At 46.8% G+C, this 27,474-nt stretch overlaps 1 protein-coding gene across 2 annotated transcripts in view; it reads right to left on the bottom strand.

Annotated features, from left to right (window-relative positions):
• Positions 1-26,775, bottom strand: part of SCN1B (sodium voltage-gated channel beta subunit 1) — a 72,704-nt gene extending 45,929 nt beyond the window's left edge. The window contains exon 1 of one of the 2 annotated variants that reach the window (XM_089653893.1): positions 26,519-26,775. The gene's annotated coding sequence lies outside the window, so the exon portion shown is untranslated. The remainder of the gene's footprint in view (positions 1-26,518) is intronic. The other variant, XM_089653892.1, reaches the window with a different exon arrangement.
• Between the last annotated feature and the right edge of the window lie 699 nt (positions 26,776-27,474).

Genomic DNA, 27,474 nt, shown 5'->3' with positions numbered 1-27,474 from the left:
TAATGTGTGTTGAAACGGCCACTCATGTGACAGGGTGACAACATAGGAGCAGCATTCAGTCATAGGGAATGGCGTTGTCAACCTATAACAGGAAGTGCCTAAACAAGAACCTTCATGGCAGGAATGGCAGGCAGTATAGGTGCCTAGGTAACTGGCAGTGAGTGGGGTGTACCATAGAGGGTAAGGTAGTCCCAACCCTGACAATGCCAGTGTGAGGCATCTTGGGTAAGAGGGGTCTGTATATATAGTCTGGCAGGAACTGGTCATGGGAACCAGTGCAACAACCAAGGGGTGCAAAGATGTAATCTTTGAGGATCTAGCCTACATGATGTGTGTTGAAACAACCACTCATGTGACAGGGTGACAACATAGCAGCAGAATTCGGGGATAGGGAATGGCGTTGTCACCCTATAACAGGAAGTGCCTGTACAAGAACCTTCAAGGTAGGAATGACAGTTAGCATCGGTGCCTAGGTAACTGGCAGTGAGTGGGGTGTACCATAGAGGGTAAGGTAGTCCCAACCCTGCCAATGCCAGTGTGAGGCATCTTGGGTAAGAAGGGGCTGTATATATAGTCTGGCAGGAATTGGTCATGGGAACCAGTGCAACAACCAAGGCGTGCAAAGATGTAATCTTTGAGGATCTAGCCTACTTGATGTGTGTTGATGCAGCCACTCATGTGACAGGGTGACAACGTAGGAGCAGAATTCAGTCATAGGGAATGGCGTTGTCACCCTATAACAGGAAGTGCATGTACAAGAACCTTCATGGCAGGAATGGCAGGCAGTATAGGTGCCTAGGTAACTGCCAGTGAGTGGCGTGCACCATAGAGGGTACACCCCACCCCAGGAGTTGGTCATGGGAACCAGTGCAAGAACCAAGGTGTACAAAAATGTCATCTTTGAGGCTCTAGCTTACGTGATGTGTGTTGAAACAGCCACTCATGTGACAGGGTGACAACGAAGGAGCAGAATTCGGTCATAGGGAATGGCGTTGTCACCCTATAACAAGAAGTGCATGTACAGGAACCTTCATGGTAGGAATGGCAGGCAGTATAGGTGCCTAGGTAACTGCCAGTGAGGGGGGTGTATCATGGAGGGTACACCCCACCCCAGGAGTTGGTCATGGGAACCAGTGCAAGAAGCAAGGGGTGCAAAGATGTCATCTTTGAGGATCTAGCCTACATAATGTGTGTTGAAACGGCCACTCATGTGACAGGGTGACAACATAGGAGCAGCATTCAGTCATAGGGAATGGCGTTGTCAACCTATAACAGGAAGTGCCTAAACAAGAACCTTCATGGCAGGAATGGCAGGCAGTATAGGTGCCTAGGTAACTGCCAGTGAGTGGGGTGTACCATAGAGGGTAAGGTAGTCCCAACCCTACCAATACCAGTGTGGGTCATCTTGGGTAAGAGGGGTCTGTATATATAGTCTGGCAGAAGTTGGTCATGGGAACCAGTGCAACAACCAAGGCGTGCAAAGATGTAATCTTTGAGGATCTAGCCTACATGATGTGTGTTGAAACAGCCACTCATGTGACAGGGTGACAACATAGCAGCAGAATTCGGGGATAGGGAATGGCGTTGTCACCCTATAACAGGAAGTGCCTGTACAAGAACCTTCAAGGTAGGAATGACAGTTAGCATCGGTGCCTAGGTAACTGGCAGTGAGTGGGGTGTACCATAGAGGGTAAGGTAGTCCCAACCCTGCCAATGCCAGTGTGAGGCATCTTGGGTAAGAGGGGTCTGTATATATAGTCTGGCAGGAACTGGTCATGGGAACCAGTGCAAGAACCAAGGGGTGCAAAGATGTAATCTTTGAGGATCTAGCCTACTTGATGTGTGTTGATGCAGCCACTCATCTGACAGGGTGACAACGTAGGAGCAGAATTCAGTCATAGGGAATGGCGTTGTCACCCTATAACAGGAAGTGCATGTACAAGAACCTTCATGGCAGGAATGGCAGGCAGTATAGGTGCCTAGGTAACTGCCAGTGAGTGGCGTGCACCATAGAGGGTACACCCCACCCCAGGAGTTGGTCATGGGAACCAGTGCAAGAACCAAGGTGTACAAAAATGTCATCTTTGAGGCTCTAGCCTACGTGACGTGTGTTGAAACAGCCACTCATGTGGCAGGGTGACAACGTAGGAGCAGAATTCGGGGATAGGGAAGAACGTTGTCACCCTACAGGAAGTCACCCGTGCACAAGAAAACCTCTACCCCAGTTGAAGGGGACAATTCATAGCTAGACTCCAGGCAGATGTAAACGACACAAGTAATCGATAAAACCTCATGAGATGCATTTTATCAATGCAAGCAGGAATTTGACCCGGTATCAGCATCAGAGGAAGAAGTCAATCACTTCATGAGCTAAAAAGAAGCATGTTGACAGAAGGAGAGAGCAGAGCGACATAAATGAGCTTATCACTCCTCCGCTTCTCCTTTCACCATCCAATCACAGGCTGTGAGTGGGCGGGTTCGGGACATCCCGGGCTGAGACATGTTGGACTGAGGACATCTAATGGCAGAAAACAAGTACTGCAGGGGGAATCTCTGTATTGAAGGGGAATAACGCGGCAAAAGCCATTTCTGGTATTTTTTTAAATGGACTTATAAATATTTATCTCCATTTTTTTTCGTCTGCTTTAAAAAAAATGTGTGTGATGACTTATGAAGGAATACCTAACCGCAGTGGCGTCCTGAGGCAGGTGCGGGGGGTGCGCGCTGCACCGGGTGACACCTACTGCACGGGGTGACACCGGACCTGCTCCACAAAAAGGTCAGTTGTAAAGCAAGCCAACAATCCCCGCAGGATGGATCGGATCTGCGGATTGTGGAGCATAATGGATCGGAGTCCGATCCATCATGCTCAATCCGCAGATCCGATCCATCCTGCGGGGATCATCGACATGCAACCTATATGGGGTGACACCGGATCCTCTCCATGAAAAGGTCAGTTGTAAGGAAAGCCGACGATCCTCGCAGGATGGATCGGATCTGCGGATTGGGGAGCATAATGAATCAGACGCCGATCCATCATGCTCAATCTGCAGATCCGATCCATCCTGCAGGGATGGTCGGCATGCAACCTATACGGGGTGACACCGAACCCGCTCCACGAAATGGTCAGTTGTAAAGCAAGCCGACGATCCCCGCAGGATGGATCGGATCTGCGGATTGGGGAGCATAATGGATCGGAGTCCGATCCATCATGCTCAATCCACAGATTCGAACCATCCTGTGGGGATCATCGACATGCAACCTATACGGTGTGACACCGGAGCCTCTCCATGAAAAGGTCAGTTGTAAGGAAAGCCGACGATCCCAGCAGGATGGATCGGATCTGCGGATTGGGGAACATAATGAATCAGACGCCGATCCATCATGCTCAATCTGCAGATCCGATCCATCCTGCGGGGATCATCGACATGCAATCTATATGGGGTGACACCGGACCCGCTCCACAAAAAGGTCAGTTGTAAGGAGAGCCGACGATCCCCGAAGGATGGATCGGATCTGCGGATTGGGGAACATAATGGATCGGATCCATTATGCTCAATCCACAGATCCGATCCATTCTGTGGGGATCGTCGGAGGGGGTGTCACCAAGTGTTACCGCACCGGGTGACACCAACCCTAGGGACGCCCCTGCGAATTCTTCGTTGTATATCCGCCTGGAGTTCGCCTCTATATTCTTTTCTGATGTTTTACATATGAAAGGTTTCCCGTTGTTTTGGCCCCATAATATTCAGAGATCAGTGCAGGATAATGAGAGGTTTCCTTGAACTGCCACTTTTCAGCTGCGAGCCACCCCCTCCCCTCTGATTCTACGTAGGCCGAGGTCCCCCGGCTTCTCATTAAGCCGCCCCCTCCGTCTGATCTCCGCACAGCAGGTCCGCCGTCTGCACCGTTTGTAATTTTTACCTCCCTGATCCGGCTGCTTTATTTTCACGATTTTCTCTCCCGTCTTTTTTTTTTGTGAATTCTCTAACAATTATCAATATCTGGCTTTTTGCCCCGGAGGCTGTTGCAGCTACTTTACCCCTTCCGGACTGGGGACGTCATCGGGGGCTTAGACATCACCGCGTCAGCTTAGTTCTGAATGATATTACCTAGGGCGGACTGACAACTCATGGGGCCCCCGGGCAATAGGGGATCATGGGGTCCCTGTGTCCTCGCCACACTCAAAAAAAGCCTATGAAAGGAACCAGGGGCATCTCATGGGGCCCCCTACTGACCCCGGGCCCCTGAGTTACCGAATGGTCAGTTCGCCCCTGGATATTACCTATCTGCCAGGCTTTTTTTTTCTCAGAGAGTAGGTGAAGGAACTCCCCCCTTCTGAGTCCACCCTGTCTCCGCCCCCTACCCACCCCCAAGCACCATCTCTTGGTTCCACCTTTTACCCACCTCCCAGAACCGCCCCTTTTAAAGAATACAGAAACAAGTATCCTATTGGTGTGCTCAGTAATTTGGAATTTGTTATCACTGCTGACACTAAACAACAGATCACCTCTGGCTTAGGTTTTTTTTTTTAATAAAAACGGGACGGGGATCCCTGTTAACGACCAAATATTATCATAACCATATTTGACCAATGATGTCATCGAGCATGCTCTTTGTTTAAATACAGAAGCCAACCGGGGATCTGTCATTTGCAGTGGTAGTAGCGGGTGGTTGAGCATCTTTGGGCACTGAGTCAGCGCATTACCATGATTGATGTGGATCTACATCACTGGATGATCTCATTGGTGCCATATTTGTGGGTTTTTTTACTTAACGGGACAGTATACATTTTACAAAAAATAGGGTGGGGGTCACCCTAAATCAGCCTTTCTCAACCTTTTCAGCACAGAGGAACCTTTGAAATAACTTTCCGATGCTAAAAATGTCTATATCTACAATTCATGACACATTAGTGTGATGGTCAGAGGGAAGAATGCTCCTTACACTTGTGGTCATTGGGAAGAATTACCCCCTTACAGATAGCTAAAACGATCAATGGTGTCAGTGGGAAGTTATCTGAGAGGAAGAAATTGCTCATTGCTCAAGGAACCCCTAGCAAACTCTGGAGGAACCCCTAGCAAACTCTGGAGGAACTCCTAGCAAGCTCTGGGTGAACCCCTAGTAAACTCTTGAGGAACCCCTAGCAAGCTCTGGAGGAACCCCTAGCAAAATCTGGCGGAACCCCTAGCAAACTCTGGAGGAACCCCTAGCAAACGCTGGAGGAAACCCTAGCAAACTCTGGAGGAACCCCTAGTAAACTCTGGAGGAACCACTAGCAAACTCTGGAGGAACCCTAGGCTTCCATGGAACCCTGGATGAGAAACCCTACCTTAAATATTCAAAGTACCCTTTACAAGACATTTAGCCTGAGTAGCCAGGAAAGAGTAAGGATGCAGCCCCCCTCCTGAACAATACCTGACCACATGTTCGCAACACTGGGTGGGTACTTTGCTAGGATGGCCACCCTGAAAACCTAGCTAAGTACCCACCCAGGAACCCCTAGCAAACTCTGGAGGAACCCCTAGCAAACTCTGGAGGAACCCCTAGCAAGCTCTGGAGGAACCCCTAGCAAACTCTGGAGGAACCCCTAGCAAACTCTGAAAGAACCCCTAGCGAAATCTGGAGGAACCCCTAGCCAAATCTGGAGGAACCACTAGCAAACGCTGGAGGAACCCCTAGTAAACTCTGGAGGAACCCCTAGCAAACTCTGGAGGAAACCCTAGCAAAATCTGGAGGAACCCTAGGCTTCCATGGAACCCTGGATGAGAAACCCTACCCTAAATATTCAAAGTATATTTTACAAGACATTTACCCTGGGTAGGCAGGAAAGAGTGAGGATGCAGCCCCCCTCCTGAACAATACCTGACCACATGTTCTCAACACTGGGTGGGTACTTTGCTAGGATGGGCACCCTGAAAACCTAGCAAAGTACCCACCCAGGAACCCCTAGCAAACTCTGGAGGAACCCCTAGCAAACTCTGGAGGAACCCCTAGCAAGCTCTGGAGGAACCCCTAGCAAACTCTGGAGGAACCCCTAGCAAACTCTGGAGGAACCCCTAGCAAGCTCTGGAGGAAACCCTAGCAAACTCTGAAAGAACCCCTAGCAAACTCTGAAAGAATCCCTAGCAAAATCTGGAGGAACACCTAGTAAACTCTGGAGGAAACCCTAGCAAAATCTGGAGGAACCCCTTGTAAACTCTGGAGGAACCCCTAGCAAACTCTGGAGGAAATCTGGAGGCTTCCACGGAACTCTGGATGAGAAACTCTACCCTAAATATTCAAAGGATCCTTTGCAAGACATTTAGCCTGGGTAGCCAGGAAAGAGTGAGGATGCAGCCCCCCTCCTGAACAATACCTGACCACATGTTCTCAACACTGGGTGGGTACTTTGCTAGGATGGCCACCCTGAAAACCTAGCGAAGTACCCACCCAGGAACCCCTAGCAAACTCTGGAGGAACCCTTAGCAAACTCTGGAGGAACCCCTAGCAAGCTCTGGAGGAACCCCTAGCAAACTCTGGAGGAACCCTTAGCAAACTCTGGAGGAACCTCTAGCAAACTCTGGAGGAAACCCTAGCAAACTCTGAAAGAACCCCTAGCGAAATATGGAGGAACCCCTAGCAAAATCTGGAGGAACCACTAGCAAACTCTGGAGGAACTCCTAGTAAACTCTGGAGGAACACCTAGCAAAATCTGGAGGAACCCTAGGATTCCACGGAACTCTGGAGGAGAAACTCTACCCTAAATATTCAAAGGACCCTTTACAAGACATTTAGCCTGGGTAGCCAGGAAAGAGTGAGGATGCAGCCCCCCTCCTGAACAATACCTGGCCACATGCCCTCAACACTGGGTGGGTACTTTGCTAGGATGGCCACCCTGAAAGGACAACTTGCCCCCATGTTGATTGGTACAAAGGCCTCACCTGCACATCCTGTCCCCTAAAAAGAATGTGGGGGTCTGCAGGAGGGACTTGTTGAAGTGAGCTCCCCAGACCCCCCCCCCCCCATTTGAAGGATTACAGAATTTATATTAATTCACGAAAAAAGTAAATAATAAATAAATACACCCACATCATGAAGAAATTCCTCCATTAGGTGAATAAATGAACAATGCCCCCCAATGTGAATCCAACATCAATCACGTTGTCAAGTGAAGTAGATCCACGTCAGTCAACATGATCCAATCGATGACCCGACAATCTTCACCCGCAACTTCCCTCGGTACAAATGACAGATCCCTGGCTGGATGCTGGATATGAAAAAAAAAAATACCCAAAGGGGAATGCAGAATGACATCACTGACCAAATATAGTCATGACCATGTTGGGTCAATGACATCACCCAGTATGTCACCCAGCATGGTTTGTTTATAAACAAAGGCCGGCATGGATCTGTCATTTTGCAGCACCAGGTGGGTGAACTGGCCAGATGTGGTCAGTTTGTTTGCACCTTGGCCGAACTACGCGCAGACTGGGTTCAAGTCATACTCATGGTCAGCTGGAACCCGAAGCTCATCCTTATGCAGGCCATACATGGGTTGAATTCCAAACGAATTTTCATCTGAAAATCGAAAACGTCATTCGCTCGGTAATCTGATGGCGCCATCAATGATTTCGAAAATCGGCCGACCGAGTCATAAAGTTCCCCCCATAGAACAGGCAAAACTTCTCTTCCTTCCAGGTCACGGCTCACGCGCCTATTCTTTTCAGAAAAACGATCGTACGATTTGACTGTCATTGAGTCAAAAATCGTCCGTTTTTCACGCATTTTCCAACATGTCCGATCACCGAAAAGGGGAGGAACCATGAAAATCGGCCGGTGCCATTGACCCACTAACAGAGCGAAAATCGGCCAATTATTCTTAGGTCCGATTTGCGGACAAAAAAATCAGTCGAATTTTGACCCATGTATGGCCGGCCTTGGTAAGAGGGCTACTTTAACATTTTCTGTGTCTCTTATGCAGACCATACATGTTTCGTCCGAAAATCAAAAACGTTGTTCACTCGGTAATCCGATGGCGCCATCATTGATTTAGAAAAGCAAGTCATAAAGTTCACCCCATATAACAGGCGAAACTTCTGTTCCTTCCGGGTCACGGCTCACGTGCATATTCTTTTCGGAAAAACGATCATACGATTTGACCGCCATTGAGTCGAAAATCGGTCGTTTTTCACGAATTTTCCAACCTGCCATATCAACGAAAAGGGGAGGAACCATGAAAATCGGCCCGGTGCCAGTGACCCCACTAAGAGCAAAAATCAGCCGATTATTCTTAGGTCCGATTTTTGGACAAAAAATCGGTCGAATTTCGACCCATGTATGGCCGACCTTAGTGATGATCAAATCAGAAGAATCTCCAATTTGCTACTTTGTGATTTATATACTCGGCATGGGGGACTCATCAGCCAGATGGATGTGACATTTCCAGACACAAAATGAGTAAAATGTATCAGATAAATGAAAAATCCGCGGCCACAAATGCAGCCAAACAATTCTTCAAAAGCCAAATGTATTTCACTGTGCGCACACTTTCCCTTCTCCGTAATGAACGCGCTCCCTCCCCCTCCCCCTCCCTCTCCAGGGACAGTTCAAATAATTATGATACAAACCTTAATCATCTTTTCCATAATGAACCGGAATATTAATTACCAAACGCAGCTCCCAGCTTCCTGTTATGTTAAGCTCTGTTATCCTCTTCAACTCACTGCTGTGTCTTACTCACTAGTCCATGTTTTCTCTTCAGTTCTCACCCTCACTGATCCACTTTCATATCTTACCATTATAAAATGTGTCTAAGAAATCCATCATTCCATCCCCTATTTTACTCATCGAGCCACGTTGTATTGTACAAATCCATGTCCTCTTCTGGCATCTTATTCACTGATCTACATTCACACTTATTATCTTACTCACTGACCCTCAGACAAGCTGCGTTGTTATTCTGCCTCTTGCATAGCGACCCGTGTTCTTGTTCTCTTACCCACCACATCATGATATCATCATGATATCATCTCGTATTAAATGAATGTCCTCTTTTGGTATAATATTCACTGATTCCCGTTCACATTTATTATCTTTTTCACCGACCCTCAGACAAAACGTATTGTTAGTCTGCCTTTTGCAAAGCAACACCAGTTCTTGTTCTTTTTCCCACCGAGCCATGCTATTAACTCTTACAACCAGTCCATCCCGCACAGTTACTACCTCTTGTACCACTAGCCCCTCCCTCTTAGATTGTAAGCTCCCAGGATCAGGGCCCTCCTATCCCTCTTGTATTGAACTGTATTGCTGCTGTATTGTCTCCCGTTATATTGTAAAGTGCTGAGCAAACTGTTGGCGCCATAAATCCTGTATAATAATAATAATAATATATATAAATCCTGTATAATAATAATAATAATATATAAATCCTGTATAATAATAATAATAATATATAAATCCTGTATAATAATAATAATATATAAATCCTGTATAATAATAATAATAATAATAAATCCTGTATAATAATAATAATAATAATATATAAATCCTGTATAATAATAATAATAATAATAATATATAAATCCTGTATAATAATAATAATATATAAATCCTGTATAATAATAATACATAAATCCTGTATAATAATAATAATAATAATATATAAATCCTGTATAATAATAATAATAATAATAATATATAAATCCTGTATAATAATAATAATAATATATAAATCCTGTATAATAATAAATAAATCCTGTATAATAATAATAATAATAATATATAAATCCTGTATAATAATAATAATATATAAATCCTGTATAATAATAATATATAAATCCTGTATAATAATAATAATAATAATAATAATAATAATATATAAATCCTGTATAATAATAATATAAATCCTGTATAATAACAATAATAATAATATATAAATCCTGTATAATAATAATAATAATATATAAATCCTGTATAATAATAATAATAATAATAATAATAATAATAATATATAAATCCTGTATAATAATAATATAAATCCTGTATAATAACAATAATAATAATATATAAATCCTGTATAATAATAATAATAATAATATATAAATCCTGCATAATAATAATAATAATAATCCTGTATAATAATAATAGCTTGTATTCTGCAAATCCATGTCCTCTTTTGGCATCTTATTCACTGATCCACATTCACAATTATTGTCTTACTCACTGACCCTCAGACAAGCTATGTTGTTATTCTGCCTCTTGCAAAATAATCCCTGTCATTGTTCTTCTTCCCACCAAGCCATGCTATCATTTTGCATTTTAAAAATGTATGTCCTCTTTTGGTATAATATTCACTGAGTCACATTTATTATCTTTTTCACCGACCCTCAGACAAAACATCTTGTTATTCTGCCTTTTGCAAAGCAACACCTGTTCTTGTTCTTTTTCCCACAGAGCCATGCTATTAACTTGTATTATGCAAATCCATGTCCTCTTTTGGCGTCTTTTTCACTGAACCACATTCACACTTATTAGCTTACTCACTGCCCACAGACAAGCTGCATTGTTATTCTGCTTCTTTTAAAGGAATCCATGTCCTTGTTCTCCTTCCCACCAAGCCATGCTATCATTTTGCATTTTAAAAATGAATGTCCTCTTTTGGTATAATATTCACTGATTCACATTCACATTTGTTATCTTTTTCACTGACCCTCAGACAAGACATATTGTTATTCTGCCTTTTGCAAAGCAAGACCTGTTATTCTGCTTCTTGGAAAGTAATTCCTGTCCTTGTTCTCCTTCCCACCAAGCCACCATGCTATCAACATGTATTTTAAAAATGCATGTCTTCTGTTGACATATTATTCACTGATCCACATTCACACTTATTATCTTACTCACTGACCCTCAGACAAGCTATGTTGTTATTTTGCCTCTTGCAAAGTAATCCCTGTCCTTGTTCTCCTTCTCACCAAGCCATGCTATCATTTTGCATTTTAAAAATGTATGTCCTCTTTTGGTATAATATTCACTGATTCACATTCACATTTGTTATCTTTTTCACCGACCCTCAGACAAGACATATTGTTATTCTGCCTTTTGCAAAGCAACCCCTGTTCTTGTTCTTTTACTAACCAAGCCATGCTATTAACTTGTACAAATCCATGTCCTCTTTTGGCATCTTATTCACTGATCCATATTCACACTTATTATCTTACTCACTGACCCTCAGACAAGCTATGTTGTTATTCCCCCCAAGCCATGCTATTAACTTGTATTGTATAAATCTATGTCCTCTTTTGGCATCTTATTCACTGATCCGCATTCACACTTATTAGCTTACGCACTGACTCTTAGACAAGCTATGTTGTTATTCTGCCTTTTGCAAAGTAATCCCGTCTTGTTCTCCTTCCCACCAAGCCATGCTATCATTTTGCATTTTAAAAATGAATGTCCACTTTTGGTATAATATTCACTGATTCACATTCACATTTATTATCTTTTTCACCGACCCTCAGACAAGACATATTGCTATTCTGCCTTTTGCAAAGCAACACCTGTTCTTGTTCTTTTTCCCACCAAGCCATGCTATTAACTTGTATTGTACAAATCCATGTCCTCTTTTGGCATCTTATTCACTGATCCACATTCACACTTATTAGTTTACTCACTGACTCTTAGACAAGCTGCGTTGTTGTTATTCTGCTTCTTAGAAAGTAATTCCTGTCCTTGTTCTCCTTCCCACCAAGCCACCATACTATCAACATGTATTTTAAAAATATATGTCTTCTTTTGACATCTTATTCACTGATCCACGTTCACACTTATTATCTTACTCACTGACCCTCAGACAACCTATGCTGTTATTCTGCCTCTTGCAAAGTAATCCCTGTCCTTGTTCTCCTTCCCACCAAGCCATGCTATCATTTTGCATTTTAAAAATCTTATTTACTGATCCACATTAACACTTATTATCTTACTCACTGACCCTCAGGTTAGCTCTACAATTTACTCACTGATCCATATGTGCCCTCTGTCTTTTTCACTGACCCACATTCCGATCCCATATCTTACAATTAAGCTACAACATGTGTCTTAGACATCCAGTTGCCCATTTTTTCACTTAACCACCAAGCCACATTTGTATTCTGTGTCTCATAAAGTAATTTATGTTCTTCTTCTCTTACTCACCATTATATTTTCACATAACCACCAAGTCATATTGTAATTCTGTTACTTGAAAAATTATTCATGTTATTGTTCTTTTATCCATCAAGCCATTCATTCAATTTGTATTTTAAAAATCTGTGTCCTCATTTGACATCTTATTCACTGATCCACTTTTACACTTAGCATCCTACTCACTGACCCTCGGATTACTCCCATAACTCACTCACTGATCCATATGCACCCTCTGTCTTTTTCACTGATCCGCATTCCGATATCATATCTCACAATTAAGCTGCAACAAGTGTCTTAGACATCCAGTTGCCCATATTTTCACTTAACCACCAAGCCACATTTGTATTCTGTCTCTCTTAAAGTAATTTATGTTCTTCTTCTCTTACTCACCAGTATATATTATCATCCTGTATTTTTCAATTTCAAACACTCACCTGGTATCTTACTCACTGATCCACATCCACAAACTAGCTTTTTAACTTACGCACAGATGCTTGCTTAGTCCGAGTCTTACTCACTGATCCACATTCTCATCCTGTATCATATTTACTTATCCTCAGTCATCCAATAGCTAACTGACTGCTGCTCATTTAACATACTGATCCTCAGATGTAGGCTGTATTCTAAGTTGGCCACATACGTTCAGGGGCGGACTGACAACTCATGGGGCCCCCGGGCAATAGGGGATCATGGGGCCCCTGTGTCCTTGCCCACACCCAAAAAAGCCTATGAATAAGGTACCAGGGGCATCTCATGGGGCCCCCTACTGACCCCGGGCCCTCGGGCAGTGCCCGGGTGCTCGAATGGTCAGTCCACCCCTGCACACATTACAATCCGCCTATACAACCTTTCTACTTTCAGATACCTGACCCCACAGCATATCAGATGGATCAAACTCCGCCCCAGCCATGTAGCCGAGGAACCGCAAGTCCCAGCACTGCACACTGATGTCTGGAGGGCAGTGGGCTCCCGTGAATGCATCGACCTCAGGAAGGAGACATGGAGGGGAATGGGCAGATCATTGCACAGATCAATGATTTCCTCCTCGCCTGATCCACAGGGACCGATCACTTGTCACACATGAAGAATCATGGCTTCCCGGATGTGTCCTTTACTGGAAACCTGTCATGTGAGAACTAAGGAGGCTGCAGAACTGGCCTCCTCTTGAACATGCTACGCACCTGGCCATCATGCCGATCCTTGGGTTCTCTGACCGCAGACACTGATAAGGACACTCACTCATGGACAGTGACTTCGACTATTGAGGGCCCGGCATGGAAGCCAGAGAATAGGGGTGGACTGACCATCTGGGACACTGCCGAGGGCCCGGGGTCAGTAGGGGGCCCCATGAGATGTCCCTGGTACCTTTTTCATAGGCTTTTTTAAGTTTGGGCAAGGACACAGGGGCCCCATGATCCCCTATTACCCGGGGGCCCCATGAGTTGTCAGTCTGCCCCTGCCAGAGAACTAGCATCTTTAGAAGGGGATGTCAGCCGTGGAAGCGCAGTTTTACATATTCAGTCCAGAATTTCTACATGCCAGGGCTCTGTGACATTGCATGTTACGTGTGTCGGTGCCCTGCGGGGCCACGGATCCTGGCTGCCACCCCAATGCACATTTCTGCCAAATCAGAATTCCCCCCATCCATTCACAGTTTGACACGGGAGTCCTCAGCACCCCTTCTTTTCACATCAAAGTCCTCAGCACCCCTCCCCACAGTTCACAGTTTTCCTTAGACAGCCCTTTCCTTTCACATCACAGTCCCCCTTCCTTTCAGAGTCCTCGGCCTATCCCTTTCACATCAGAGTCCTCAGTCCTCCTTCCTTTCACATCAGAGTCCTCAGTCCATCCCTTTTACATTAGGGTCCTCACCCCACCCCCAACCCCGTAAACATCAGAGTCTTCAGTCCTCCCTTACTTTCACAGCAGAGTCCTCAGCCTATCCCTTTCACATCAGAGTCATCAGCCTGTCTCTTTCACTTCTAAGTCCTCAGCACCCCTTCTTTTCACATCAAAGTCCTCAGCACCCCTCCCCACAGTTCACAGTTTTCCTTAGACAGCCCTTTCCTTTCACATCAGAGTCCTCAGTCCCCATTCCTTTTACATTAGGGTCCTCAGCCCCCCTTCACATCAGAGTCCTCAGACCCCCCCCCCCTTTACCACCTTCACATCAGAGTCCTCAGCCTCCCTTTCATATCAGAGTCATCAGTCCTCCTTCCTGTCACATCAGAGTCCTCAGCCCATCCCTTTCACATTAGGGTCCTCACCCCACCCCCAACCCTCTAAACATCAGAGTCTTCAGCCCTCCCTTCCTTTCAAATCAGAGTTCTTGCCCCCCCACCTTCACATCAGAGTCCTCAGACACTCCTTTCACATCAGAGTCCTCAGCCCATCCCTTTCACATTAGGGTCCTCAGCTACCCTCCTTCACATCAGAGTCTTCAGCCTCCCCCCCTTCCTCTCAAGTCAAAGTTCTCAGCCCCCCCCCCTTTCACATCAGAGTTCTCAGCCCCCCTTTTATATCAGAGTCTTTGGCCACTACATTCACATCAGAGTCCTCAGTCCCCCCCCTTTCACATTAGGGTCCTCAACCTCCACCCCGACCTCCCTTCACATCAGAGTCTTCACCCCCCCTTCCTTTCAAATCATAGTCCTCAGTATCCCCCCCCCCCCCACTTCACATCGGAGTTCTCAGCCCCCTTCCTTTCACATCAGAGTCCTCAGCCCCTCTTTTTCATATCACAGTTCTTAACCCCCCCCCCCTTCCTTTCACATCAGAGTTCTTAGCCCCCCCACCCCCCCCCCGATAATGCTGTGTCCCAGACGATGTTGTGAGGCCTATCAATGGCAATGGCAGCGCATGACAACAATAACAAATGCACGATTAATAATAATAATAATAATAATTGTTAAAAATGTGTGAAATTGTAGTCAGGAAGGTGTGAATGAAGTGTTAACGTATCAGGAAGGTTCACATTTGCAGCACTGTGCCCAAGATAATTATATCGCATTATATAATGCTGGGACTACACTTCGCTGCCGGCTACTCAATCCTTATCCAATTGCCTCGCGGAGGCAGAAAATACTTGTCGCTGTCTATTTTCAGGGCTAGCTGCGGTTATTTTCTACGTATCGTCTTTCAGGGTTTTGGCAAATTCTGAATTACCAAGGTGTAAGAAATCATCAGATATGAAAGAATGTCAGTTTACGGAGGGGGGGGGGGGGGGTTATTGCTCTTTGTACATCATCCTTGCCCATGAAATAAGGCGGATTATCCTTGGGACTTGCTGTGTCCCTGGCTTGGCATTGCCGTGTGCCAGCTCCCAGATGTGTCTTATTCCCAGGCGCTGCGGTTGCTGAGCACTGCAGTCCACAGTCACTGGCTCTGCTCAGGAAGGCTTGAAGACTGCTATCCCAGAGACTTCTGCAGCCAGGGACAATGACTGTGACCTTGCCAGCTGCTGAACAGACCTGTGACCTGCCTACAGGACATCCAGCCCCAGCCTGGTGATCTGAGTGCTACCCAGGCCCTGTCCACCCAACATTTGCATCATATTTCACACCTCTGGACCTCTATGTGTCTATATCTTCTTAGATCACACCAATCGTTCCATCCTATCTGCATCACTTTCCAAACCTCTTGCTACTTCTCTGTCTACATCAGCTGGACCATGGACCACCACAAGTCCCCTCTATCCCCATACCTGCTTGCATTACTTATTGAAATTATTGATACTTCTACATCAGCTGGACCATGGACCACCACAAGTCCCCTCTATCCCCAACCTGCTTGCATTACTTTATTGAAATTATTGATACTTCTACATCAGCTGGACCATGGACCTCCACAAGTCCCCTCTATCCCCAACCTGCTTGCATTACTTTATTGAAATTATTGATACTTCTACATCAGCTGGACCATGGACCTCCACAAGTCCCCTCTATCCCCATACCTGCTTGCATTACTTTATTGAAATTCTTGATACTTCTCTGCATACATCTGCTGGGCCATACCCCACCTAAGGTCCCCTCTGGCACCATCCTACTTGCATCACTTTCCAAACTCCTTGATACTTCTGCATAAGCTGGACCATGGACCACCACAAGTCCCCTCTATCCCCATACCTGCTTGCATTACTTATTGAAATTATTGATACTTCTACATCAGCTGGACCATGGACCAACACAAGTCCCCTCTATCCCCAACCTGCTTGCATTACTTATTGAAATTATTGATACTTCTCTGCATACATCTGCTGGGCAATACACCACCAAAGGTCCCCTCTGGCACCATCCTACTTGCATCACTTTCCAAACTCCTCGATACTTCTACATAAGCTGGACCATGGACCGCCACAGGTCCCCTCTATCCACAACCTGCTTGCATTACTTACTGAAATTCTTGATACTTCTCTGCCTACATCTGCTGGGCACTACACCACCACAGGTCCCCTCTACCTCATCTTTCTTGATATTTCTACATCTGCTGGGCCATGCAACCCCACAGGTCCCCTCTATCCCAATCCAGCTTGCATCACTTTCCAAACTTCTTAATATTTCTACATCTGCTGGGCCATGTACCACCACAGGTCCCCTCTGTCCCCATTCAGCTTGCACCACTTTCCAAGCTTCTTGATACTTCTACATCTGCTGGGCCATGCACCACCACAAGTCCCCTCTGTCCCCAACCTGCTTGCATCGCTTTCCAAAATTCTCAATACTTCTCTGTCTACATCTGCTGGGCTATATCCCACCAAAGGTCCCTTCTGTCCCCATCCAGCTTGCATCACTTTCCAAAGTCCTGCTGCTTCTGTGCTACTATATCTGCTTACAGCCACGTTTCAGCTCCCCCCACCATCATCCTGTCCTGTCTTTATTATCTTCCAAATTTCTTTCTACCTATTTGTCTGCATCAGCCTTTCTCAGCCTTTTTACTGATAACTTTCAGGTCTAGGGGAACCCCTGCAAAAAAACAGTTTGTCAGATACTTCTACATAAGCTGGACCATGGACCACCACAGGTCCCCTCTATCCACAACCTGCTTGCATTACTTACTGAAATTCTTGATACTTCTCTGCCTACATCTGCTAGGCAATACATCACCACAGGTCCCCTCTACCCCATCTTTCTTGATATTTCTACATCTGCTTGGCCATGCACCCCCCACAGGTCCCCTCTATTCCCATCCAGCTTGCATCACTTTCCAAACTTCTTGATATTTCTACATCTGCTGGGCCATGTACCACCACAGGTCCCCTCTGTCCCCATCCAGCTTGCATCACTTTACAAACTTCTTGATATTTCTACATCTGCTGGGCCATGCACCCCCCACAGGTCCCCTCTATTCCCATCCAGCTTGCATCACTTTCCAAACTTCTTGATATTTCTACATCTGCTGGGCCATGCACCACCACAGGTCCCCTCTGTCCCCATCCAGCTTGCATCACTTTCCAAACTTCTTGATATTTCTACATCTGCTGGGCCATGCACCACCAAAGGTCCCCTCTGTCCCCATCCAGCTTGCATCACTTTCCAAACTTCTTGATATTTCTACATCTGCTGGGCCATGCACCACCACAGGTCCCCTCTGTCCCCATCCAGCTTGCATCACTTTCCAAACTCCTTGATACTTCTATATAAGCTGCACCATTGACCACCACAGGTCCTCTCTATCCACAACCTGCTTTCAATGCTTATTGAAATTCTTGATACTTCTCTGCAAACATCTGCTGAGCAATACACCACCACAGGTCCCCACTACCCGATCCTTCTTGATATTTCTACATCTGCTGGGCCATGCACCTCCACAGGTCCCCTCTGTCCCCATCCAGCTTGCATCACTTTCCAATTTCTTGATACTTCTACATCTGCTGAACCATGCACCACCCCAGGTACCCTCTGCCCCCTTCCTGCTTGCACCATTTTTCAAACTTCTTGATACTTCTAAATCTGCTGGGCCATGCACCACCACAAGTCCCCTCTGTCCCCAACCTGCTTGCATCACTTTCCAAAATTCTCGATACTTCTCTGCCTACATCTGCTGGGCCATACCCCACCAAAGGTCCCTTCTGTCCCCATCCAGCTTGCATTGCTTTCCAAAGTCCTGCTGCTTCTGTGCTACTATATCTGTTTACAGCCATGTTTCAGCTCCCCCCACCATCATCCTGTCCTGTCTTTATTATCTTCCAAATTTCTTTCTACCTATTTGTCTGTATCAGCCTTTCTCAGCCTTTTTACTAGTAACGTTCAGGTCTAGGGGAACCCCTGCAAAAAACATTTCATCAGAGGTCAAAGGGAAAAATTACACTTGCATTGGTGACCAGTTAGAAGCATGCTACCCAGATTGGTGATGAGTGGGAAGAATGCTCCTTACTTTGGTGGGCAGTGGGAAGAATGCTCCTAACTTTGGTGGGCAGTGGGAAGAATGCTCCTTACATTGGAGGCCAGAAGGAAGACTGTCCCTTACATTGGCAGTCAGTGGGAAGAATGCTCCTTACATTGGTGGTCAGTGGGAAGAATGTCCCTTACATTGGTGATCAGTGGGAAGAATGCTCCTTACATTGGTGGTCAGTGGGAAGAATGCTCCTTACATTGGGGGTCAGTGGGAAGAATGTCCCTTACATTGGTGATCAGTGGGAAGAATGTCCCTTACATTGGGGGTCAGTGGGAAGAATGCTCCTTACATTGGTGGTCAGTGAGAAGAATGTCCCTTACATTGGTGGTCAGTGAGAAGAATGTCCCTTACATTGGTGGTCAGTGGGAAGAATGTCCCTTACATTGGTGATCAGTGGGAAGAATATCCCTTACATTGGAGGTCAGTGGGAAGAATGCTCCTTACATTGGTGGTCATTGGGAAGAATGCTCCTTACATTGGGGGTCAGTGGGAAGAATGTCCCTTACATTGGTGGTCAGTGGGAAGAATGTTCCTTACATTGGTGATCAGTGGGAAGAATGCCCCTTACATTGGGGGTCAGTGGGAAGAATGCCCCTTACATTGGAAGTCAGTGGGGAGAATGTCCCTTACATTGGTGATCAGTGGGAAGAATGTCCCTTACATTGGTGGTCAGTGAGAAGAATGCCCATTACATTGGTGGTCAGTGGGAAGAATGCCCCTTACATTGGTGGTCTGGGAGAAGAATGCTCCTTACATTGGTGATCAGTGGGAAGAATGCCCCTTACATTGGTGGTCTGGGAGAAGAATGCTCTTACATTGGTGGTCAGTGGGAAGAATGTCCCTTACATTGGTGATCAGTGGGAGGAATGCTCCTAACTTTGGTGGTCAGTGAGAAGAATGCCCCTTACATTGGGAGTCAGTGGGAAGAATGCTCCTAACTTTGGTGGTCAATGGGAAGAATGTCCCTTACATTGTTAGTCAGTGGGAAGAATGTCCCTTACATTGGTGGTCGGTGGGAAGAATGCCCCTTACATTGGTGGTCAGTGGGAAGAATGTCCCTTACATTGGTGATCAGTGGGAAGAATGTCCCTTACATTGGTGGTCAGTGGGAAGAATGTCCCTTACATTGGTGGTCAGTGGGAAGAATGCACTTTTTGCCAATTTTGTTAGCTTGGGGAAGGATTTGTTTTTATTTCTGTCTGTGTCCCCATTGCAGAGATTTCCCCACACTTCCTCCGATGGAGACACAACAGGGCATTCGACTGTTGTCACCAGACTATTGTCATCACAAACAAGTGTCCCCATTAGGATATATCATCAGTTTTCTTGTTCTGGCAAAAATGGTAAACCTTTGGATTTATGCATGCTTTCCTTTCTGTTGGCAGTATCACAAGGACAGAAAACGTGAGTAACTTTGCACAAAGGAGACACAAACATCAAAACAAACCTGATAGGGTTTCCCTGCCTTTCCTGCTCTATTCAAAACTAGAAGAAAAAGGTTTTGTTTGGAGTCTTACTTTAACAGTTAACTTGAAAAAGGCCAAGGGTAGAATATTTTATATTCTACAAAAATCCTACAATCCATTTTAGAATTCTAGTATTGGTATTGCAATTGCTTCCTTGCCTTTGTGCCTGGTGGTACTCCACCAGTGGTGCCCCCATCCTCTATCTTTCCATCCTTTCCATCCCGTCTCCAGTTCCCAGAGACCTCTGTAAGAACTTAAAATATTGCTCTCCCCCATAAGGGCCGCTGATTTGCCTCAAGTTCCTGCCCAAAATTAGTGCAGCAGCAGACAGGTACACAGCAACAGTCTCTCTTTCTGGCTCAATGAATGGTCTAGTCCAGCCTTTCTCAACCTTTGCAACACAGAGGAACGCCTGAAATAACTTTGTGGTCTCAGGGAATCCCCTGCTAAAATGACTAGATCTACAATTCATGATACATTAGTGTGCCGGTCAGTCGGAAGAATGCTCCCTACACATTGGGAAGATTTACCGCCTTTCAGATAGCTAAAGAGATCAATGGTGTCAGTGGGAACCTATCCAAGAGGAAGAAACTGCTCATTGCTTAAGGAACCCCTAGCAACCTCTGGAGGAACCCTAGACTTCCATGGAACTCTGGTTGAGAAACCCTAGTCTAGAGGTTACTTCTTCTAAAATGTATTGCTGAATAAACTTGCATAGGGCACAGGGAGCTGTGGGATACTCCATTAACTCTGAAGAGCAATGAGAGGACAATCTTCACCTTGGAGCTACTCCTTGGGACAATTCCCTCTAGTAATGGCCCAGAAATTGGACAGCAATGAGACGCTGTATGACATATCCCAGGCCAGGCAAGCTCTAGTACCGAGGAACAAGGAATGGCAGTGACAACAGTCACCAGGACCTTGCACTCAGGTTTATACTCATAATGTCCCTGGATGCTTGGATGCCTCCTTCAAATATCAGTCAGACATTTTCCTAGTAAACTCTCGAGACCAGATCCTTCGTGAAATTCCTTGCTTAGCTTCAGAGATTCTCAGCAAACAGGCCCCCAGCTTTAGCATACATGGGGCCTCGATGAGCACAGACAGGGGTGGACTGACAACTCATGGGGCCCCCGGGCAATAGGGGATCATGGGGCCCCTGTGTCCTTGCCCAAACTCAAAACAGCCTATGAAAAAGGTACCAGGGGCATCTCATGGGGCCCCCTACAGACCCCGGGCCCTCGGGCAGTGCCCGAATTTTCAATTGGTCAGTCCACCCCTGAGCAAAGATAGAATTGCAGCTGGGTTGCATAGAAGGGCAGTAGCCCTTCAGGCCGGGAACTTCTCCTGGACAAGACAGGGCAGCTCCAAACCTTTAGATTATTTATGCATTCGCCAGCCACAGGACCACCCTAATGCATGGGCACCTCTGGGCACTGTCCAAGGGCCTCAGGTGCATGGGGCCCCAATGATAATCTTGCATTACATCTAACTTGCCAACTGTCCTGGATTTGCTGGGACAGTCATGCTTTTTACTAAGCTGTCCCGTAATGGCCTTGCTCCGGGCAGCTTCCTGAAATCTAAACTGCAGGGACAGCAGCAGCCCCTCACTGGGCTATATCTACAATCACAACGCCATCTATACTTGCTTCTTTCCTCCCATGGTTTCCTGAGTTCTTCGGCCATTTTGCAGGGATTAAGGAAGAACCCTCAAGGAGGAGCATTTTACTGCTGCTGCTGCAGCTTGTGTGGGTGGGATGTGCACTGCTCCGACCACGTGGGACGAATAGGAGAGGATGGCCAGTGGGGATTGGAGCCCCAGTGAATTACTTTGCCCAGGGGCCCATGATGCTGTAAAAGTGGTTCTATAGGCTCAAGTTTTTTTACCTTCATATATTCTATGCATGAAGTTAAAAAAACCTTCTGTGTGCAGAAGGGTTCCCCAATCCTTACCTGAGGCCCCTCTGATTCAACGACGTTCTTGACAGCCTCTGCCATCTGGGGACTCTTCCTCCTCATTTGCTGAGACAGCACTGGGAGCACATAGGCTCCCGCTGCTGCCATTCACAGCCAGTGAGCCAATGAGAAGATATGGGGGGCGGGAGCGAGCTACGGCTCCATATGTCTTACGGACGCATAGGGCAGCGGCTCAGGACTGAGCACCCAGCTGTACTCCCAGGGCAAGCAAATTTCCCTAGGGGCACTGCTTGAGGGGGAGCATCCAGGAGCATCGGTGGGGATCTGAAAGGAAGAGGATCAGAGCTGCTCTGTGCAAAATCACTGTACAGAGCAGGTAAGTATAGACATCTTTGGCTGAGACAACATAAATATTCAGGTTGATGATTTACCTTTCCAACCCACTACATTGTGGAATCCTTCAGAAGGCAGGGGAAACAACCAAACCTGCAACCCGTGGAGCCCAGAACAGCCCAAAGCAATCCCAAGCTGCTTCAGTGATTACAGAGGAGCCAAAAAGAACTACATCTTCCTAGATTTCCTAGCAATCTCCCTAGGAGGGTGCTACACAGGGGCAGACTGTCAGGGCAGGGCTGTGGAACGGACAGGCAGGCCTAGTGGCAGGGTAACACACTGGCTGCTGACGACAACCACCACCAACAGACCGAAGTCCCTCAGGGCGCGGAGTCTAAGTCCCAGGCTGCCCTTCCCCAGGGCCCCTGATGGTGGGGATGGACTTGACGCAGCCAGGAACCAGGTCGCGGCCCCTGAGACACCCCGGCTGCGGTAATGGCTGCCGCCAATAGCGTGTAGCTGGTGAGAATGACTATAGCGTAGTCAGGCAAGCCGGGTCGACAACAACGGGACAAAACGGTACAGAACAGTAGACAGAGAATAACAGGTCACGTGCCGGGTTCAGCAACGGAGGGTCAGATCGAAGGAAACCACAGAGAATGGTCAGGTCACAAGCCGAGTCAAATACCAGAAGAGTCACGAGCGTATACACAGAGCTGTAGCAAGACAAAGACACAAGACACAAGTGCAAAGAGCATGTGCGGGCCACAGGCTTATATGTCATCAGCCACACCCCTCTGGGGGATGGACCTCAGAGACCTGAAGGCATAAAAGGATTCCCACCATGCACAGCAGAATCCAAGATGGACACCAGCACATGGAGTAACATAACCTCAGGGAAAAGGTAGGACCTTGACACAGACTGACCATTCAAGCACTTGGGCACTGCCCAAGGGCCTGGACTCAGTAGGGGGCCCCATGAGATGCCCATGGTACCTTTCATTGGCATTTTCATAGGCTTTTTGGGTGTGGGCGAGGACGCAGGGGCCCCATGATCCCCTATTGCCCGGGGGCGCCATGAGTTGTCAGTCCACCCCTGGTGCTACATTACCGTGAGCTAGGTGCCCATCAATGCTTCAAAAGTCACCAGAAAAAGCCAATCCCTCTCTCCACTTGTAGCACAATGGTTACAATATTTAACAAGCTTGAGATTAAAAAAAAAAAGCTTTGACTTACAGAAAAAAAATTACATCTAAATATTAAGAAATGGTTAAAAACTAGGCAACCCAACAAACTTGTACTGTATGTCAGTCTTCCAATCATGTCATCCGTTCTGCATCATGTAGTACCTCATCACTGCTTACATCATGTTTCTCATTTCTCTGGCCGAGTGGTGCCCTACCTGCCATTGGCCCCCCAGTCTGCCGGAACTGGTTTCTGTTTCTACAGTGATGAGTCTCTTACATTTTACATCTCCCCTGCTGAGTGGTTCTCCATCACTATCTGTCCATCCTGCCTACATAACATTTAATGTCTCTTCTGCTAAGTGGAAACCCATCACTTTACCCCATCCTGGCTGAATCACTTTCCACATGTCTTCTGCCCAGTGGTACCCCATCTCTGTATCCCATCCTGGCTGAATCACTTTCCACATGTCTTCTGCCGAGTGGTACCCCATCTCTGTATCCCATCCTGCCTGGATCACTTTCCACATATCTTCTGCCGAGTGGTACCCCATCTCTGTATCCCATACTGCTTGAACCACTTTTTACATGTCTTCTGCCGAGTGGTACCCCATCTCTGTATCCCATACTGCTTGAACCACTTTTTACATGTCTTCTGCTGAGTGGTACCCCATCTCTGTATCCCATCCTGCCTGGATCACTTTTTACATGTCTTCTGCCGAGTGGTACCCCATCTCTGTATCCCATACTGCCTGGATCACTTTTTACATACCTTCTGCTGAGTGGTAATCCATCACTGTACCCCATTTTTTGTGCATCACTTTCCACATACTTTCTGCTTAATGGTACCCCATAACTATCCCTGTCATCCTGCCTGCATCACTTTCCACATATCTTCTGCTGAATTGTACCCCATTATTTCATCCCATCCTGCCTGCATCACATTCTACATGTCTTTTCCTGACTAGTAATCCATAACTGTACCCCATTCTGACTGCATCACTTTCTACATATCGTCTGCTGAATGGTACCCCATCACTGTACCCCATCCTGCCTGCATCATCTTCTACATCTCTTCTGCTAAATGACAACCCATCACTGAATCCCATCACTGCTGAATGGTACCCCATTATTGTACCCCATCCTGCCTGCATCACTTTCTACATGTCTTCTGCTAAATGATAACCCAATAACTGTACCCCGTCCTGCCTGCTTCACCTTCTACATCTTTTCTGCTAAATGGTAACCCATTGATGTACCCCATCCTCCCTGCATTACTTTCTACATATCTTCTGCTAAATGGTAACCTATTAATGTACCCCATCCTGCCTGAATTTCTTTGTACACTTCTTCTCTTGTGCAATAACATATCACTGTACCCCATTCTGCCTACATCACATTCTACATCTCTTCTGCTGAATGCTAACCCATTAATGTTCCCCATCCTGCCTGCATTACTTTGTACAGTTTTTCTGTTCAGCAATAACTTATCACTGTACCCCATCCTCCCTGAATCACATTTTACATGTGTTCTGCTCATTGGTACCCCATCATTGTGCCCCATCCTGTCTACATCAGCTTCTACATCTCTTCTGCTAAATGATAACCCATTAAATTACCCCATCCTGCCTGCATCACTTTCTACCAGTATTCTGCTGAATGGTACCCCATTACTGTACCCCATCCTGCCTGCATCATCTTCTTCATGTCTTCTGCTAAATGATAACCCAATAACTGTACCCCGACCTGCCTGCTTCACCTTCTACATCTTTTCTGCTAAATGGTAACCCATTGATGTACCCCATCCTGCCTGCATCACATTCTACATGTCCTCTGCTGAGTGGTACCCCTTCATTGTACCCCATCCTGTCTACATCACCTTCTACATCTCTTCTGCTGAATGGTACCCCATTAATGTACCCCATCCTGTCTACATCACCTTCTACATGCCTTCTGCTGAGTGGTACCCCATTAATGTACCCCATCCTGCCTGCATCACTTCCTACAAGTCTTCTGCTGAATGGTACCCCATCACTGTACCCCATCCTGCCTGCATCACTTTCTACAAGTCTTCTGCTGAATGGTACCCCATCACTGTACCCCATCCTGCCTGCAGCACTTTCTACATGTCTTCTGCTGAATGGGACCCCATCACTATCCCTGTTGTCCCACCTGCATCACTTTCCACATCTCTCCTGCTGAGTGGTACCTCATCACTGTCCCTCCACCCGTCTTCCCTGTATCAGTTTCTAGTCCTTTTCAGTGACAGTTACTGATCCCCATTATCCCATTCTATCTGCACTACTTTTTAAATCTATGCATTCTCTACATCCTCAGCGATACCCCATAACTTTAACCCCATCATCACATCCTACCTACATCACAGTCCCAATGTCACCTGCCTCGTTGTACCTCTCCCCGTTACCCCATCCCATTATCCAAATATCTCTATGACTTAATGGCACCTTATAACTGCCCCCCCCCCAGCTATCATTGTCCCCCTAAACCTGCTTGCATCACCTTCCCATCTCTGTCGTTCGTTGTTTTTCTTTCATCGTCCTTCCATCTTCCCATCCTGTCTGCTTCACTATCCCAATCTCATCTACGAGGTCTTACCAATTTTGATCGGTACCCCATCAGATACCCCACCGCTTCAACCCAATCATCCCATCCCACCTACCCCTCTCTTGGCTCAGTGCTGCCCTGACACTTCCCTTGTCCTCCCATCCTGCCTGCCTCTCTTCAGAAACCACCGCATGCCTCTGCGACTACATCTGCACCTCAGTACCCCGTGGCCGTCCTTCCAGCCTTGCCTCCTTGACTTTCCCTCTACACCCCTCTGTGCTTGGCGATACCCCAGAACCCTGAATCCCCAACCCATCCTGTCCGCATCACTTTTTTAAAAAAAAATTTTCTTCCGAGCCCCTGCGTTCCGCACAGCTGATTCCGGCCTCCCTACCCTCGCCAGCCTCCTCCTCTCTGCAGTATCTCCCCCTCTCCTCCGTGAACTCATCCTCGGTGTATGCGGCACGCTGAGAATCGTCAGGGATAGGTGCTACTTGCCTTGCCTTTCTCCTCGCTTCCCCCGGCCTCTGTAGACTGTGTCGGTGGTGCGGCGATGCTGGCGCGCTCCCGGGCGCAGGTGGCTGGCGGCGAGGGACCCCAGCCAGGTAACCGTCTCCTAGTCAGGGATTTCCTTGAGCGCCTGTGATCTATCCATGCAACGCAATGCGGTCTATCCCCTACCGTCTCCCTAGGAGACAGACCCTCCGTGTGAGCCTCTGCCTGCGCTGGTTCCCCCTAAGCTGTCCTGTCGTCTCCCTCCCCCACCACCACCCCCCCACTCCCCCCCTCTTTCTCTATCTGCCTGTCTTTGCCTTTCTCCCACCCTGTCCAGTCCTCTCTCCTCCCTCCCCCTGTCACTTTCCCTTTCCTCTCCCTTGCTTTATCACTGTCATATCTCCCTTCTCCTGAATGCGTTTCGTCCCTCCCTCTGTGTCTCTGCTCCACTCTGCATTGATGAGACAGAGAAGAGAGAGGAGAGGGATGATGGCAAGGATAGTGCCGGATGCTGCTACGGCTGTGCTAGCCCAGATTGGTGCTGGGCTTGGTGCTGCGGCACTGCTGCTCTCCTGCTATACTCCACACATTTGTATGCAAGGCTGGTCTCTGTCCTTGGTGCTGAATCCAGGCTGCGCACATGTGGCAGGGCTACGTCAGCAGGCGAGTCGGGATGAGGCGACCGCATCAGACATACTATTACTATCGATTTGCGTCTTCGCAGGAGCGGTGCAATGTGACGACACACGGAGGGGGGGCTATAAAAAAATGAAACGGGGACGTCTAATGATAGGGATGGGAAGCCGGGGCAGAAGAGCTTACAATCTAATGGTAGGGTGGTAGGGAGATAGGATTCTCCCAATGGGCCAGAACGTAACGTGGACCGCTAATGCGTGGATCTGAAATGTTCGCATCAGACCGCATCAGACATACTATTATTATCGATTTGCGTCTTCGCA

This window comes from Staurois parvus, unplaced genomic scaffold (genome assembly GCF_062004578.1).
Source record: "Staurois parvus isolate SC_StPar_1 unplaced genomic scaffold, SC_StPar_1.0 ptg000726l, whole genome shotgun sequence".
NCBI classification, from domain to species: domain Eukaryota; kingdom Metazoa; phylum Chordata; class Amphibia; order Anura; family Ranidae; genus Staurois; species Staurois parvus.
The sequence above is the reverse complement of the archived record's forward strand: the minus strand, read 5'-3'. Positions and strand labels throughout refer to the sequence as shown.